This window comes from Aquarana catesbeiana, linkage group LG05 (assembly GCF_042186555.1).
Source record: "Aquarana catesbeiana isolate 2022-GZ linkage group LG05, ASM4218655v1, whole genome shotgun sequence".
NCBI classification, from domain to species: domain Eukaryota; kingdom Metazoa; phylum Chordata; class Amphibia; order Anura; family Ranidae; genus Aquarana; species Aquarana catesbeiana.
In genome coordinates this window covers 415,056,842-415,071,866 of record NC_133328.1, presented here as the reverse complement: position 1 = coordinate 415,071,866, position 15,025 = coordinate 415,056,842, and the positions used below count along the sequence as shown (strand labels likewise).

The following is a 15,025-nucleotide window of genomic DNA, read 5'->3' as shown; positions in this document are numbered from 1 at the left end:
ATCTTGGTCTCATCAGACCACAGGACATGGTTGCAGTAATCCATGCCCTTAGTCTGCTTGTCTTTAGCAAACTGTTTCCATGCTTTCTTGTGCATCATCTTTAGAAGAGGCTTCCTTCTGGGACGACAGCCATGCAGACCAATTTGATGCAGTGTGCGATGTATGGTCTAAGCACTGACAGGCTGACCCCCCCACCTCTTCAACCTTTGCAGCAATGGTGGCAGCAATTATACGTCTATTTTCCAAAGACATCCTCTGGGTATGACGCTGAGCACATGCTCTCAACTTCTTTGGTTGACCATGGCGAGACCTGTTCTGAGTGGAACCTGTCCTGTTAAACCCCTGTATGGTCTTAGCCACCGTGCTGCAGCTCAGTTTCATGGTCTTGGCAATCTTCTTATAGCCTAGGCCAGTGATGGCGAACCTTGGCACCCCAGATGTTTTGGAACTACATTTCCCATGATGCTCATGCACTCTGCAGTGTAGTTGAGCATCATGGGAAATGTAGTTCCAAAACATCTGGAGTGCCAAGGTTCGCCATCACTGGCCTAGGCCATCTTTCTGTAGAGCAACAATTATTTTTTTCAGATTCTCAGAGAGTTCTTTGCCATGAGGTGCCATATTGAACTTCCAGTGACCAGTATAAGAGAGTGAGAGCGATAACACCAAATTTATTACACCTGCTCCCCATTCATACCTGAGACCTTGTAACACTAACAGGACACATGACACCAGGGAGGGAAATGGCTAATTGGGCCCAATTTGGACATTTTCACTTAGGGGTGTACTCACTTTTGTTGCCAGCGGTTTAGACATTAATGTCTGTGTGTCGAGTTATTTTGAGGGGACAGCAAATTTACACGGTTATACAAGCTGTACACTCACTACTTTACATTGTAGCAAAGTGTAATTTCTTCAATGTTGTCACATGAAAAGATATAATAAAATATTTACAAAAATGTGAGGGGTGTACTCACTTTTGTGAGATACTGTAGGTGATTAAGCCGCAGGGATTAAAAATCGCCAGACCAATGAATCGGCGACCCGATGTCTTACAGCGGGTGATCACAGTACTCCTGTATAGTGGGACCTGGGGGGGATGGGGAAGGGGGTCCAGTGCAAGTTCACCTTAAGTGGAGTTCCAAATCCAAAAAAAAAAAAATTAGTAACATGTTAAAAAAAAAAAAAAAAAAAACACATTTGTAGAATTTTTTTTTTACTCACCTCTAAATGCCTGTTGCTAGGGGGTCCCTCGTAGTCTGCCTCCTTCGGTGCCTGGGCTCCTGACGTCATTTCCCTCGGCGCAGGAAGGGAGATCGCCTCTCTCCCCTCCCTCTTGTCAATCATCTGGGACACGTGACCGGTCCCAGATGACTGCGGGGCCCAGTGAAAGCATGCGGCGTGGCTCACGCATGCGCAGTGGGTGCCCGGCTGTGAAGCCGCAGCCGGGCGCCCACAGTCAGAATGCCGGCGCCGCCGTGCGGAGGGGGGGGGGGGACGAGCGGGGCTTCGATCCCCCGCATCGCTGGACCCTGGGACAGGTAAGTGTCCAATTAAAAGTAAGCAGCTGCAGTATTTGTAGCTGCTGACTTTTTTTTTTTTTTTAATGGGAACCCCACTTTACAGATTTTCTGTAAAGGTAAACTTGCACTTTAACAACAACCCAACTGTAGGTCGTAAATGCAGTACATTTGCTGGAACCGGATGGCACGGTTAAAAATTGACGATGTGATCCAGTTGCAGTGCAGTTCCAAAAATTGCTGCATGCCTAAAATGAATAGGCTCAAATTGCACTTCACTGAATCGCATGGGAATTGAACAGGAATGCGGTGTGGCTCCTGCGCGATTCACATGCAGTTAATAGTGTGAACTGAGTTGGTAAACTGCAAAATATTAATTTAATTTTTCGTTTAATACGGCTTTAATGATCAGGCAAACTAACGTCAACACTGCGTCAAACCAATCCATGTGCAGGAGGTATGGCTGGGATAAGAATAAAGGGCTAACAACACACATTAGGGGACATTGCACATTTAAGCTGGCAACCCTCTAACTTTCTGTACAAAGTTAGTAACTATTGTACATCTAAATTAAAAAAAAAAAAAAAAAAAAAAGTGTCCGTTACTGATACTGCAGTTTAAATTTTCTGTTTTAAAAGTCTGCAGGAAGAAAATAAGCAGGTAATACAACACCTGACATTTACATATAACACGGACATAAATAATAACATTTGTTTTACAAACATCCTTTATTGCACAACACTGTTAGGTATACAGAAAAGCTGAATAAATGAAGACCAATTCCTTCTTTTTCAGCCTCTTCAGGGCTGTATTTAATGTCAGGACAGTTTTGGAAAAAAATTTAAAAAAAATAAATATTGCTTTCAACTGGATTGCAAACAATCTTATCTTCCTAACAGAAAGCTGTTGTCTGTCTGCTCTGTGTAAAGTGATACTAAACAGAGAAATGCTAAAGCAGTTGTAAATCCCGCTTTGTTATTTTTACCTACAGGTAAGCCTATAATAAGGCTTACTTGTAGGTAAAATTAATATCTCCTAAACCTTTACGGTTTAGGAGATATTCACCCTGCATGCATCCTCTGTCACTGACGCATGTGCTCTGATGGTCCGACGTACTGTGCCGGAGCTTCTTGCCGGAAACGAGGGCTCCCGTGCACATGCGCGGGAGTGATGTCATCGCAGCTCCGGCCACTCACATAGCCGAAACCCACGATCCCAGAAGAAAGAACAGAACAGAAGGATGTCAGCCCTCTCATCAGTGACTGGGAGCTGCTGAGAGGGCTTTGTTCTGAGGTGAGGATTTCATAATGTGCTAGTATACAATGCATACTAGCACATTATGCCTTTAACTTTTTTTTTTTTTCGCAGCTGGTTACAACAGCTTTAATTGGCATAATTCCTTTGCATAAATTGTATATCTATCATGGCACAGTTTTTTTTTTTAACCCTCTAAGAATCGTATTCCTGCAGCATTGTGTGGTCACATGATTATTTCCTGTTCTTTGACATCTGCAGGGAAAGATCCTTGGGATGGGCTTCTATTACTCTGATGATGTATGCTCTCTACGGTGGGAGTCTGTCTGACCAGCCCAGTTTCAGAAGAGCAATTCAAATTAAAAGTGTTACTGAACCCAGTAGCTTGCATTCACTATATCTCCCACAGTACACAACATGCAAATTCAATCATTTTAGTAAATATAAACTGCTAAATACCTTTTCTCACCAGCACTATATAGCAGTCTTGTGACTTCAGTGTCACCATCAGTGTCTGACTGAGCACTGGTTAAAGCTTGGAGGAGGAGTTTTCACTCTCATCTGTCTGTCCTATTCTGCATGACTCCCGATCCTCCGTTTGGCAATACACACCAAACTGAGCATGTGCAGAGAGCCCCCAAAGCTCTGTGCCATCAGCAGATGGATTGGGGACAGTGGAAGGCAGGATCAAACCAGTTTTTTTTTTTTTTTTTTTTTTTTTAACACAATGCAGAGGATTAACCCCTTAGGTGCCACAGTGAGTACAACAAGCATGCTTTACTGAATAAACAGACCGATTTTACTGTTGTGGGTTTAGTAACACTTAAAATTATAAATATCAAAAACAGTTTTATAGCTCCCTATGAATAAATATTCATTATACATCAGACGTGTATATTTTGTGCATTAATATGGTGTAGGCAGAGTCAATGATTGACACTAACTTTCTATTTGTTCAGACGGCATCTGCATCCAAGGCTCTTTTTTTCTCTAGCAATTACATTTGATATAGTTATTACGGATTTATGAGTAAAAATTAAGCTTTTTTGAGATTCTCTCAGTGAATGTAATCAATCAGCGCGCTATATCCTGCACCTATAATGTTTTGCAATAGGAGGATATGGAGGAGGAGGAGGAAAGGAGGGGCATGTCATTTACTACTGTGTATACGCCTACATTTGCGGCTCTATAGTTATGTGGGCTGCACAGATAAGAAAAAGAAAATAAAGAGATTTGAAGGGAACTGAAATTTAAGCATGCTCAGTAGAGGACACCAGCTGGTCTACACAATCTCAGCTTGCAGTGGGAACACAGAAGATGAGAGGAAGAGCTGAAGACAGGATCAACCATGTATATTTCACTCTACACAAAGGCTTTAATTGCTTTGTGAGTATACACACTGTTATATAGCATGCAGAGGGTTTTTCATAGTCTGGGTTTAATGACACTTTAAAGCCTGGAACACACTAGAAGTTTTTTTATTTTGTTCAACCCTTTGTGTTCTGACAGGGGGACTCCTTCCCAACCAAAACACACTAATCAGATGCTGGTTTTTGGCCACATCCCTTTGACAAGAGCCGGTCGTACACACTGACTGATCGATTTCTGCTGAACTGGCCATTGATGTCACTGATACGTTTTACAATGTAATATCTGTGTTTGTGATGGCATTTGGTGCACACAAAGTGGATTTATATCCTTTGTGGCTATTGAGGAATATTTAAACTAAAATGTTTGTACGTGGAGTTCAGCTTTAAAAAGGAAATCTATGATCACTTTCGAATTATAGCATCAGCACTGTAATAGCAATATCAATAAATTTTAATAATCCAATATAATCTTACTTGAAAACTCTTTTCATGTTCTGCATGTCTGCTGGTCATCTCTTTCCACAAGTTTCTGGATTCCCTGCACATTTTGCAATTTCTCCTCTGCTGTTTACTTTCAATATCTAAGGACTACATATCCCATGGTACCTTGCTGCCTGCAATCAGTGACTCCTGTACTGACTCTGCCATCTGAAACTCCTCCTCTCAGCACCTCCGTAGTTCGGAAGGCATGTGAAATGTGCAACACAGCTATGCCTACTCACAAGGTATAGTGTGTGTGTGTGTGTGTGTGTGTGTGTGTGTGTGTGTGTGTGTGTGTGTGTGTGTGTATATATATATATATATATATATATATATACACACACACACACACACACACACGTCACAGAATGTAGGAAGGTAAAACGTGTGGGATTTTCACAAAATAAAGTTTATAAACTTCAAGACTGATCAGTTTAGTACGAGGATGGAAAATTAAAATACAATGTAGAAATCAATATACAGTTTTACATTTGTACCATAAATACGCTTTAAAAAGAACCAGTCGCTTCCAAGTTGACTCCGTATTCCAATGAAACACCCACTGTAGCCAAGTGGTTAGCATTTTCTAATCCCAACCACGGCACTACCTGCCTGGAGTTTGCATGGTCTCCATGTGCCCACATGGGTTTCCTCCAAGTACTCCGCAGACACACGGTACAGGAGAGGGTCGGAGACTGCAGACACACGGTACAGGAGAGGGTCGGAGACTGCAGACACACGGTACAGGAGAGGGTCGGAGACTGCAGACACACGGTACAGGAGAGGGTCGGAGACTGCAGACACACGGTACAGGAGAGGGTCGGAGACTGCAGACACACGGTACAGGAGAGGGTCGGAGACTGCAGACACACGGTACAGGAGAGGGTCGGAGACTGCAGACACACGGTACAGGAGAGGGTCGGAGACTGCAGACACACGGTACAGGAGAGGGTCGGAGACTGCAGACACACGGTACAGGAGAGGGTCGGAGACTGCAGACACACGGTACAGGAGAGGGTCGGAGACTGCAGACATACGGTACAGGAGAGGGTCGGAGACTGCAGACATACAACAGGAGAGGGTCGGAGACTGCAGACATACAACAGGAGAGGGTCGGAGACTGCAGACATACAACAGGAGAGGGTCAGAGACTGCAGACAAAAGACAGTGGCTAAAAAGGATAGGAGGGTTTAGTTCCATTTTAACCTCACACAGAAGGGGAAGACTGGGTAGGACTTCCAGCCAGTAAAAAGCCAAGCAGCATTTTTTTTTTTTTTTTTTTTTTTTTTTTTAACTTATGTGGATGGGACCATATAACATTGCTATGGTGGATAAGACAGAAAGCTTTCCTCCAGTTATACCAGCAGGCATCTCTTATACTGGGATCTGTCCGGCGAGCCCCATACATCGGACATAAACCATCTATGTAGTCCACACAGGCTGTCATCACCATCAGCAACTCATATTGTATCCATCACAAAGACAGCACTGATCGGAGCCCGGCAACCGTGCGCATGTCACAGATCGGTGACCGGGGACTCCTCCCCCTCCAGGTGACAGTGCCTGCAGGGCACATCTAATCCCCATGACCTCTCATCTTACCTGCTGTCAGCTGTCACACTGCAGGCTACCTTCGTACATCCCGCAACCGAAATACCCGGCACTACGAACCTTTCCTTCTCACATCCCGATCCTCCTCTACTGCACATCTGATTGGAGCCCCGGGCATGTAGGCGTGACCATGGGGGACACGTCACACTAAGCGCCGGCTGATCATAGAGGAAGTGGATTGTGCAGGTGTGAGGGGGAGGAGCGCTGGGAGGAACACGTGGCTGTAGAGGCCAGTCAAGTGACACACCTATCCGGGACAGCAGTGCTTCATGGTGATTGGAGCGTTATTTATACAGTTGGGCGTGTGAGGGAAGACAGTTCTCGTGCATAACTACAAACATTCTAATGTAGGCTGCTTGCCCACCTTCACACCCTTACTAGGGACTGTCACCATAGAAAACCCTGGAAGAAGGGGTACAGGGGCTCATTTACACCAAAGTCCTGAAATTCTACATTTGTTTGCAGCATTGTTTTTATTGTCTCCATTTACATGTATTTGTAGTGTGTTTTGTTGCAAAATGCTTGCTTTTAAGGGTGAATTCACACTGATTTGTGCTAAAATGCATATACACTCACCGGACACTTTAAAATATACACTCACCGGTAGGGATGAGCTTCGTGTTCGAGTCGAACCCATGTTCGACTCGAACATCGGCTGTTCGATCGTTCGCCGAATTGCGAACGTTATGGGCCGTTCGCGCTAAATTCGTGTGGCGCGTCACGGCCCATAATTCACTGCGGCATCGCAGTGCATTGCTGGCTGATGATTGGCCAAGCATGCACTATGACCCGCATGCTTGGCCAATCACAGCGCCGTCAGTAGAGAGAGCTGTAATTGGCCAAAGCCAGGGTGGCTTTGGCCAATTATGGCTCAGGGGATTTAGTACACACCCCACACTATATAAGGCCGCCTGCACGGCGGCCCTGTGTAGTGTGTGTTCCGGTGTGCTGAGAGATAGAGAGAGAGAGAGACAGTGTCATTTGATTTGAGTTAGATAGATTAGGCAGAACAGTCAGTCAGTTAGCTGCACTTACAGTGTATTGTGTATATATATGCATCCCAGGTGTTGCATATATATATATACACTGTATTCAGTTTAGCTAGATCCGTTCCTGTTATCTTCTATCTAGACTATTTACATTTAATGCAGTGCGTCCTGCTCACAGTGTTCAGCTAGATCCGTTCCTGCTATTTACATTTAGTGCAGTCAGTGCGTCCTGCTCACAGTGTTCAGCTAGATCCGTTCCTGTTATCTTCTAGACTATTTACATTTAGTGCAGTGCGTCCTGCTCACAGTGTTCAGCTAGATCCGTTCCTGTTAAATTCCTACTGACAGGCAGGCTTGTCTGGTTACAGTATATAAAGCTACCTGAAGAAAATTACAGGTGTTCTATTTGATCCTATTAGTACCACGGTCAGGCAGCTAGACTATTTACATTTAGTACAGTGCGTCCTGCTCACAGTGTTCAGCTAGATCCGTTCCTGTTATCTTCCTACTGACAGGCAGGCTTGTCTGGTTACAGTATATAAAGCTACCTGAAGAAAATTACAGGTGTTCTATTTGATCCTATTAGTACCACGGTCAGGCAGCTAGACTATTTACATTTAGTACAGTGCGTCCTGCTCACAGTGTACAGCTAGATCCGTTCCTGTTATCTTCCTACTGACAGGCAGGCTTGTCTGGTTACAGTATATAAAGCTACCTGAAGAAAATTACAGGTGTTCTATTTGATCCTATTAGTACCACGGTCAGGCAGCTAGACTATTTACATTTAGTACAGTGCGTCCTGCTCACAGTGTTCAGCTAGATCCGTTCCTGTTATCTTCCTACTGACAGGCAGGCTTGTCTGGTTACAGTATATAAAGCTACCTGAAGAAAATTACAGGTGTTCTATTTGATCCTATTAGTACCACGGTCAGGCAGCTAGACTATTTACATTTAGTACAGTGCGTCCTGCTCACAGTGTACAGCTAGATCCGTTCCTGTTATCTTCCTACTGACAGGCAGGCTTGTCTGGTTACAGTATATAAAGCTACCTGAAGAAAATTACAGGTGTTCTATTTGATCCTATTAGTACCACGGTCAGGCAGCTAGACTATTTACATTTAGTACAGTGCGTCCTGCTCACAGTGTTCAGCTAGATCCGTTCCTGTTATCTTCCTACTGACAGGCAGGCTTGTCTGGTTACAGTATATAAAGCTACCTGAAGAAAATTACAGGTGTTCTATTTGATCCTATTAGTACCACGGTCAGGCAGCTAGACTATTTACATTTAGTACAGTGCGTCCTGCTCACAGTGTACAGCTAGATCCGTTCCTGTTATCTTCCTACTGACAGGCAGGCTTGTCTGGTTACTGTATATAAAGCTACCTGAAGAAAATTACAGGTGTTCTATTTGATCCTATTAGTACCACGGTCAGGCAGCTAGACTATTTACATTTAGTACAGTGCGTCCTGCTCACAGTGTTCAGCTAGATCCGTTCCTGTTATCTTCCTACTGACAGGCAGGCTTGTCTGGTTACAGTATATAAAGCTACCTGAAGAAAATTACAGGTGTTCTATTTGATCCTATTAGTACCACGGTCAGGCAGCTAGACTATTTACATTTAGTACAGTGCGTCCTGCTCACAGTGTTCAGCTAGATCCGTTCCTGTTATCTTCCTACTGACAGGCAGGCTTGTCTGGTTACTGTATATAAAGCTACCTGAAGAAAATTACAGGTGTTCTATTTGATCCTATTAGTACCACGGTCAGGCAGCTAGACTATTTACATTTAGTACAGTGCGTCCTGCTCACAGTGTACAGCTAGATCCGTTCCTGTTATCTTCCTACTGACAGGCAGGCTTGTCTGGTTACTGTATATAAAGCTACCTGAAGAAAATTACAGGTGTTCTATTTGATCCTATTAGTACCACGGTCAGGCAGCTAGACTATTTACATTTAGTACAGTGCGTCCTGCTCACAGTGTTCAGCTAGATCCGTTCCTGTTATCTTCCTACTGACAGGCAGGCTTGTCTGGTTACAGTATATAAAGCTACCTGAAGAAAATTACAGGTGTTCTATTTGATCCTATTAGTACCACGGTCAGGCAGCTAGACTATTTACATTTAGTACAGTGCGTCCTGCTCACAGTGTTCAGCTAGATCCGTTCCTGTTATCTTCCCACTGACAGGCAGGCTTGTCTGGTTACAGTATATAAAGCTACTTGAAGAAAATTACAGGTGTTCTATCCCAGCTTAGTGCAGCTACAGGCCATTAGTATGTCTGGAAGGCCAAGAAGGAGAGGCAGACAGTCACAAGCCAATAAGAGAGGGCAAGCAGGCTCTGTGTCTAGTGCTGGTCGTGGAGACGGTGCATCCTCATCAGCACGTGGCCATGGGACACGCTTGGCCTTTTTTTCGGCAGCTGGCCGTGTTGAGCCGCAACATGCGGAAGACTTGGTCGAGTGGATGACCAAGCCGTCCTCATCCTCCTCATCCTCTCTCACCCATGCCCAGGGTGCTTTGTCTGGCAAAGCAGCGGCCTCTTCCCTCAGCTCAATGTCATCAGTGACTCCTTCCCTAGCTCCACCATGTCCTCATGAGGATTCCCTCGAACTGTTTGACCACAGTGTTGGGTACATGCTCCAGGAGGATGCCCAGCGTTTGGAAGGCTCTGATGACGATACTGAGCTCGATGAAGGCAGTAACATGAGCACGGACAGAGGGGGTGCCCAAGAAGGACAGCAATCTGGCAGTCATGCTCCCCCTGCTGCAGCATACTGCCAGGTTTGCTCCAGTGATGAGGAGGGAGGGGATGATGAGGTCACTGACTCAACGTGGGTGCCTGATAGGAGAGAGGAGGAGGAGGAGGAGGAGGAGGAGGAGGAGGAGGAGGCGGCGGCACATCACCAACGAGGCAGGATGCCCTCCAGGGGCCAGCCTAAGGGCAGCACATTGACTGCATCACACCCCAAAGCTCCACATGTGCAGGGCGCTGCAGTCTCTGCGCGTTATTCAAAAAGTTCTTTGGTGTGGGCCTTTTTTGAGACGAGTGCATCAGATCGCACCGCTGCTATTTGCAACATTTGTCTCAAGCGTATCTCGCGTGGCCAAAACATCTCCCGCTTGGGTACCACATGCTTGACCAGACATATGTTGACCTGCCATGCAGTTCGTTGGCAAGCGTATCTAAAAGACCCACACCAAAGAACAAAGAGGATCTCTCCTTGCTCCTCATCAGCTGAGATTTCCAACCCCACTAGACCTTCAGTCCTCTCTGAGACCTGCAGTGAGAGGAATGAAGGTGTAGAATTAGGTGTGTCACAGCCAAGTACTTGTGGGCAATCTGCTTTTGGTACACCGACGTCAGATTGTACCAGGCAAATTTCCCTGCCCCAGCTGCTGCACCGCCGAAAGAAGTTTGCTCCCAGCCATCCACATGCCCAGCGGTTGAATGCTAGCTTGGCAAAATTGCTAGCACTTCAACTGCTGCCTTTTCAGTTGGTAGACTCTGCCCCCTTCCGTGAGTTTGTGGAATGTGCGGTTCCTCAGTGGCAGGTACCCAAACGCCACTTTTTCTCACGGAAGGCGATTCCGGCTCTCTACCGGCATGTGGAAGGCAATGTCCATGCCTCGCTGGACAGGGCGGTCAGCGGTAAGGTGCATATTACCGCTGACTCATGGTCCAGCAGGCATGGACAGGGACGTTACCTAAGTTTCACGGCGCATTGGGTGACTCTGCTGGCAGCTGGGAAGGATGCAGGACAAGGTGCAGTAGTGTTGGAGGTTGTTCCGCCACCACGCCTCCAAAATGCTGATTGTGACACACCTCTCTCCTCCACCCCCTCCTCTTCTTCTTCCTCCATGGCCTCTTCCTCGGAACCAGCGGTGCTCCGTAGGCGTTCCTGGGGCTACGCAAGTACGCAGGCCAAAAGATGCCATGCGGTGCTTGAGCTGGTGTGCTTGGGGGACAGGAGCCACACTGGGGCAGAGGTTTTGTCAGCTCTGCAGGGGCAGGTTCAGAGGTGGTTGACGCCACACCAACTTAAGGCAGGAATGGTGGTTTGCGACAATGGCACCAACCTCCTCTCTGCCCTCCGACAGGGACAAATGACCCATGTGCCCTGTTTGGCTCACGTCCTTAACTTGGTGGTGCAGCGGTTCTTGGGCAGGTACCCGGGCTTACAGGATGTCCTGAGGCAGGCCAGGAAAGTCTGTGTGCATTTCCGCCGGTCATATAATGCCAGTGCTCGGCTGACGGACCTCCAAAAGGAGTTTAACCTGCCCAAGAACCGCCTAATCTGTGACATGCCCACCAGGTGGAACTCAACGTTGGCCATGCTGCAGCGGCTGCACACGCAGCAGAGGGCCATCAATGAGTACCTGTGCGACTATGGCACCAGGACAGGGTCAGGGGAGCTTGGTTTTTTTTCCCCACGCCAGTGGGCCATAATCAGGGATGCATGCACTGTCCTGTCACCATTCGAGGAGGCCACGAGGATGGTGAGCAGTGACAGTGCATGCATCAGTGACACTGTCCCCCTTGTCCACCTGTTGGAGCACACGCTGCGTGGAATAATGGACAGGGCACTGGAGGCAGAACAGAGGCAGGAAGAGGAGGACTTCCTTAGCTCTCAAGGCCCCCTTTATCCAGACAGTGTTCCTGCGTGCCCGCCGATCACACAGGAAGAGGACGAGGAGGAAGAGGAGGAGGAGGAAGATTGTGTCAGTATGAAGGTGGAGCCTGGCACTCAGCATCAGCAGCAGTCTTTAAGGGATCAGTCCCAAGAAACACATGGACTTGTACGTGGCTGGGAGGAGGTGGCTGCGGACCATGTCGTTCTTAGTGACCCAGAGGACTCCGGACCGAATGCCTCAGCAAACCTACGCTGCATGGCCTCCCTGATCCTGCAAAGCCTGCGTAAGGATCCTCGTATTCGTGGTATCAAGGAGAAGGACCAATACTGGCTGGCAACCCTCCTTGATCCACGTTACAAGGGTAAGGTTGCGGACCTTATCTTGCCATCGCAGAGGGAGCAGAGGATGAAACATCTTCGGGAGGCCTTGCAGAAAGGTCTGTGCAATGCATTCCCAGAGACTGGGAGGTTACAAACTCCTGTTTCTGGACAACGTGTTGCTGAGGCTTCGGTCAGTCAAAGAAGGAGCGGTGGAGAAGGTGGCCGTCTGACCGATGCGTTCAGACAATTTTTTGGTCCGCAGCCCCAAGGTATGATCGGTTCCAGCAACCATCGCCAGCGTCTGTTTTACATGGTGCAGGAATACCTAGGGGCAAGATCAGACTTGGACACCTTTCCCACCGAAAATCCTCTGGGTTACTGGGTCTTGAGGATGGATCACTGGCCAGAGCTTGCACAGTATGCAATTGAGCTACTGGCCTGTCCTGCATCCAGCGTTCTTTCGGAACGCACATTCAGTGCTGCTGGAGGCGTGGTAACCGATCACAGGGTGCGTCTGTCCACCGACTCGGTCGATCGGCTGACCTTCATAAAAATGAATGAGTCTTGGATCACCACCAGCTACCAAGCACCTGATGCTGATGTAACCGAATAATTTTTTTTGAAATCTCAGATCCCTTCAAAGACTGCCTATGCTGATGCTGAGTGACTATCCCTGAGTAATTATCCTCTTCCTCCTCAATCATCACGCTGATAGCTTGTAAGAACATTTTTGGTTCTGGGCGCCACCACCAGTGCCTAAGGCACAATTTTTCAGCCCCTGTTTAACAGGGGCGTGTAATTACAATTTTTGATGTAATACTTTGCAGCAGGGCTCGTTCCTGCATTCCAACTAGAGTGTCTGTGAGGGGTTGCAGTGTTGTGGCACCAGCACCAGTGCCTAAGGCCCAATTTTTCTGCCCCTGTCTAACAGGGGCGTGTAATTACAATTTTTGATGCAATACTTTGCAGCAGGGCTCGTTCCTGCGTTCCAACTAGAGTGTCTGTGAGGGGTTGCAGTGTTGTGGCACCAGCACCAGTGCCTAAGGCCCAATTTTTCTGCCCCTGTCTAACAGGGGCGTGTAATTACAATTTTTGATGCAATACTTTGCAGCAGGGCTCGTTCCTGCGTTCCAACTAGAGTGTCTGTGAGGGGTTGCAGTGTTGTGGCACCAGCACCAGTGCCTAAGGCCCAATTTTTCTGCCCCTGTCTAACAGGGGCATGTAATTACAATTTTTGATGCAATACTTTGCAGCAGGGCTCGTTCCTGCGTTCCAACTAGAGTGTCTGTGAGGGGTTGCAGTGTTGTGGCACCAGCACCAGTGCCTAAGGCCCAATTTTTCTGCCCCTGTCTAACAGGGGCGTGTAATTACAATTTTTGAAGCAATACTTTGCAGCAGGGCTCGTTCCTGCGTTCCAACTAGAGTGTCTGTGAGGGGTTGCAGTGTTGTGGCACCAGCACCAGTGCCTAAGGCCTAATTTTTCAGCTCCTGTTCAACAGGGGCATGTAATTACAATTCTTGATCTAATATTTCACAGCAGGGCCCTGTGAGGGCTTACAGTGTTGTGGCCACAGCAACACCTAAGGCCCAAATTTCTGCTGAGTATATAGGGCAGGACCCTACTTTCAAACATCTAACTTACAAACGACTCCTACTTGCAAACGGAAGGAGACAACAGGAAGTGAGATGAAATCTACCCCTAGGAAGGGAAATTCTTTCCTGTAAGAGTTAATATGGGAAAACAATTTCTCCTTTCCACTGATGCTTTCCAATCCTTGTTCCACAAAAAAACCCAAATTTTCAAAAAACATTTTTCATTGGGACAAAAAAGTGAGGTGAAATCTTCTGAAGAGGAGGAAAGACAGCAAAACAAATGTCACAGGGGTGATAACCCTTCCCTATGTTTTCCAAAAAGCTTAGAAAAGATTTTTTGGCTGGAGCTAAACACGTTAAAAATGTTCAAAATTACAAACAGATTCTACTTAACAACAAACCTGTATACTGCTTCAGAGTATATAGGGCCTGGTGGCCCCACACCTTTCCTTATTTTAATTTGGGTGCGGGGTTCCCCTTAATATCCATACAAGACCCAAAGGGCCAGGTAATGGACTGGGGGGTACCCATGCCGTTTGTCTCACTGATTTTCATCCATATTGCCATGACCCGACATGACATTAAACCCGCAAGCAGTTTTAAATGAGATTTTTTCCTTTAAAAATGACATTTGGTGCAGGGACTGTTCTAAACATGGGAAACACGCGTCACTTTACAGGCATACTATAGACACCCCCCAGGTACGATATTTAAAGGAATATTTCACTTTTTTTTTTTTACTTTAAGCATCATTAAAATCATTGCTCCCGAAAAAACGGCCGTTTTTAAAAGTTTTTTTTGCATTGATACATGTCCCCTGGGGTAGGACCCGGGTCCCCAAACCCTTTTTAGGACAATACCATGCAAATTAGCCTTTAAAATGAGCACTTTTGATTTCGAACGTTCGAGTCCCATAGACGTCAATGGGGTTCTAACGTTCGTGCGAACTTTCGGTCCGTTCGCGGGTTCTGGTGCGAACCGAACCGGGGGGTGTTCGGCTCATCCCTACTCACCGGACACTTTAAAATATACACTCACCGGACACTTTATTAGGTACACCTTGCTAGTACTGGGTTGGACCCCTTTTTGCCTTCAGAACTGCCTTCATTCTCCATGGCATAGATTCAATAAGGTGTTGGAAACATTCCTCAGAGATTTTGGTCCTCGTTGACATGATAGCATCACATAGTTGCTGCAGATTTGTCGGCTGTACATCTATGATGGGAATCGCCCCTTACACCACATCCCAAAGGTGCT

General features: G+C 46.6%; 1 protein-coding gene across 2 annotated transcripts in view; it reads right to left on the bottom strand.

The window, feature by feature from the left end:
• The window catches only part of SLC66A2 (solute carrier family 66 member 2), a 201,365-nt gene extending 194,934 nt beyond the window's left edge, over positions 1-6,431 (bottom strand). Inside the window, exon 1 of one of the 2 annotated variants that reach the window (XM_073631201.1) lies at positions 6,227-6,431. The gene's annotated coding sequence lies outside the window, so the exon portion shown is untranslated. The remainder of the gene's footprint in view (positions 1-6,226) is intronic. The other variant, XM_073631202.1, reaches the window with a different exon arrangement.
• Between the last annotated feature and the right edge of the window lie 8,594 nt (positions 6,432-15,025).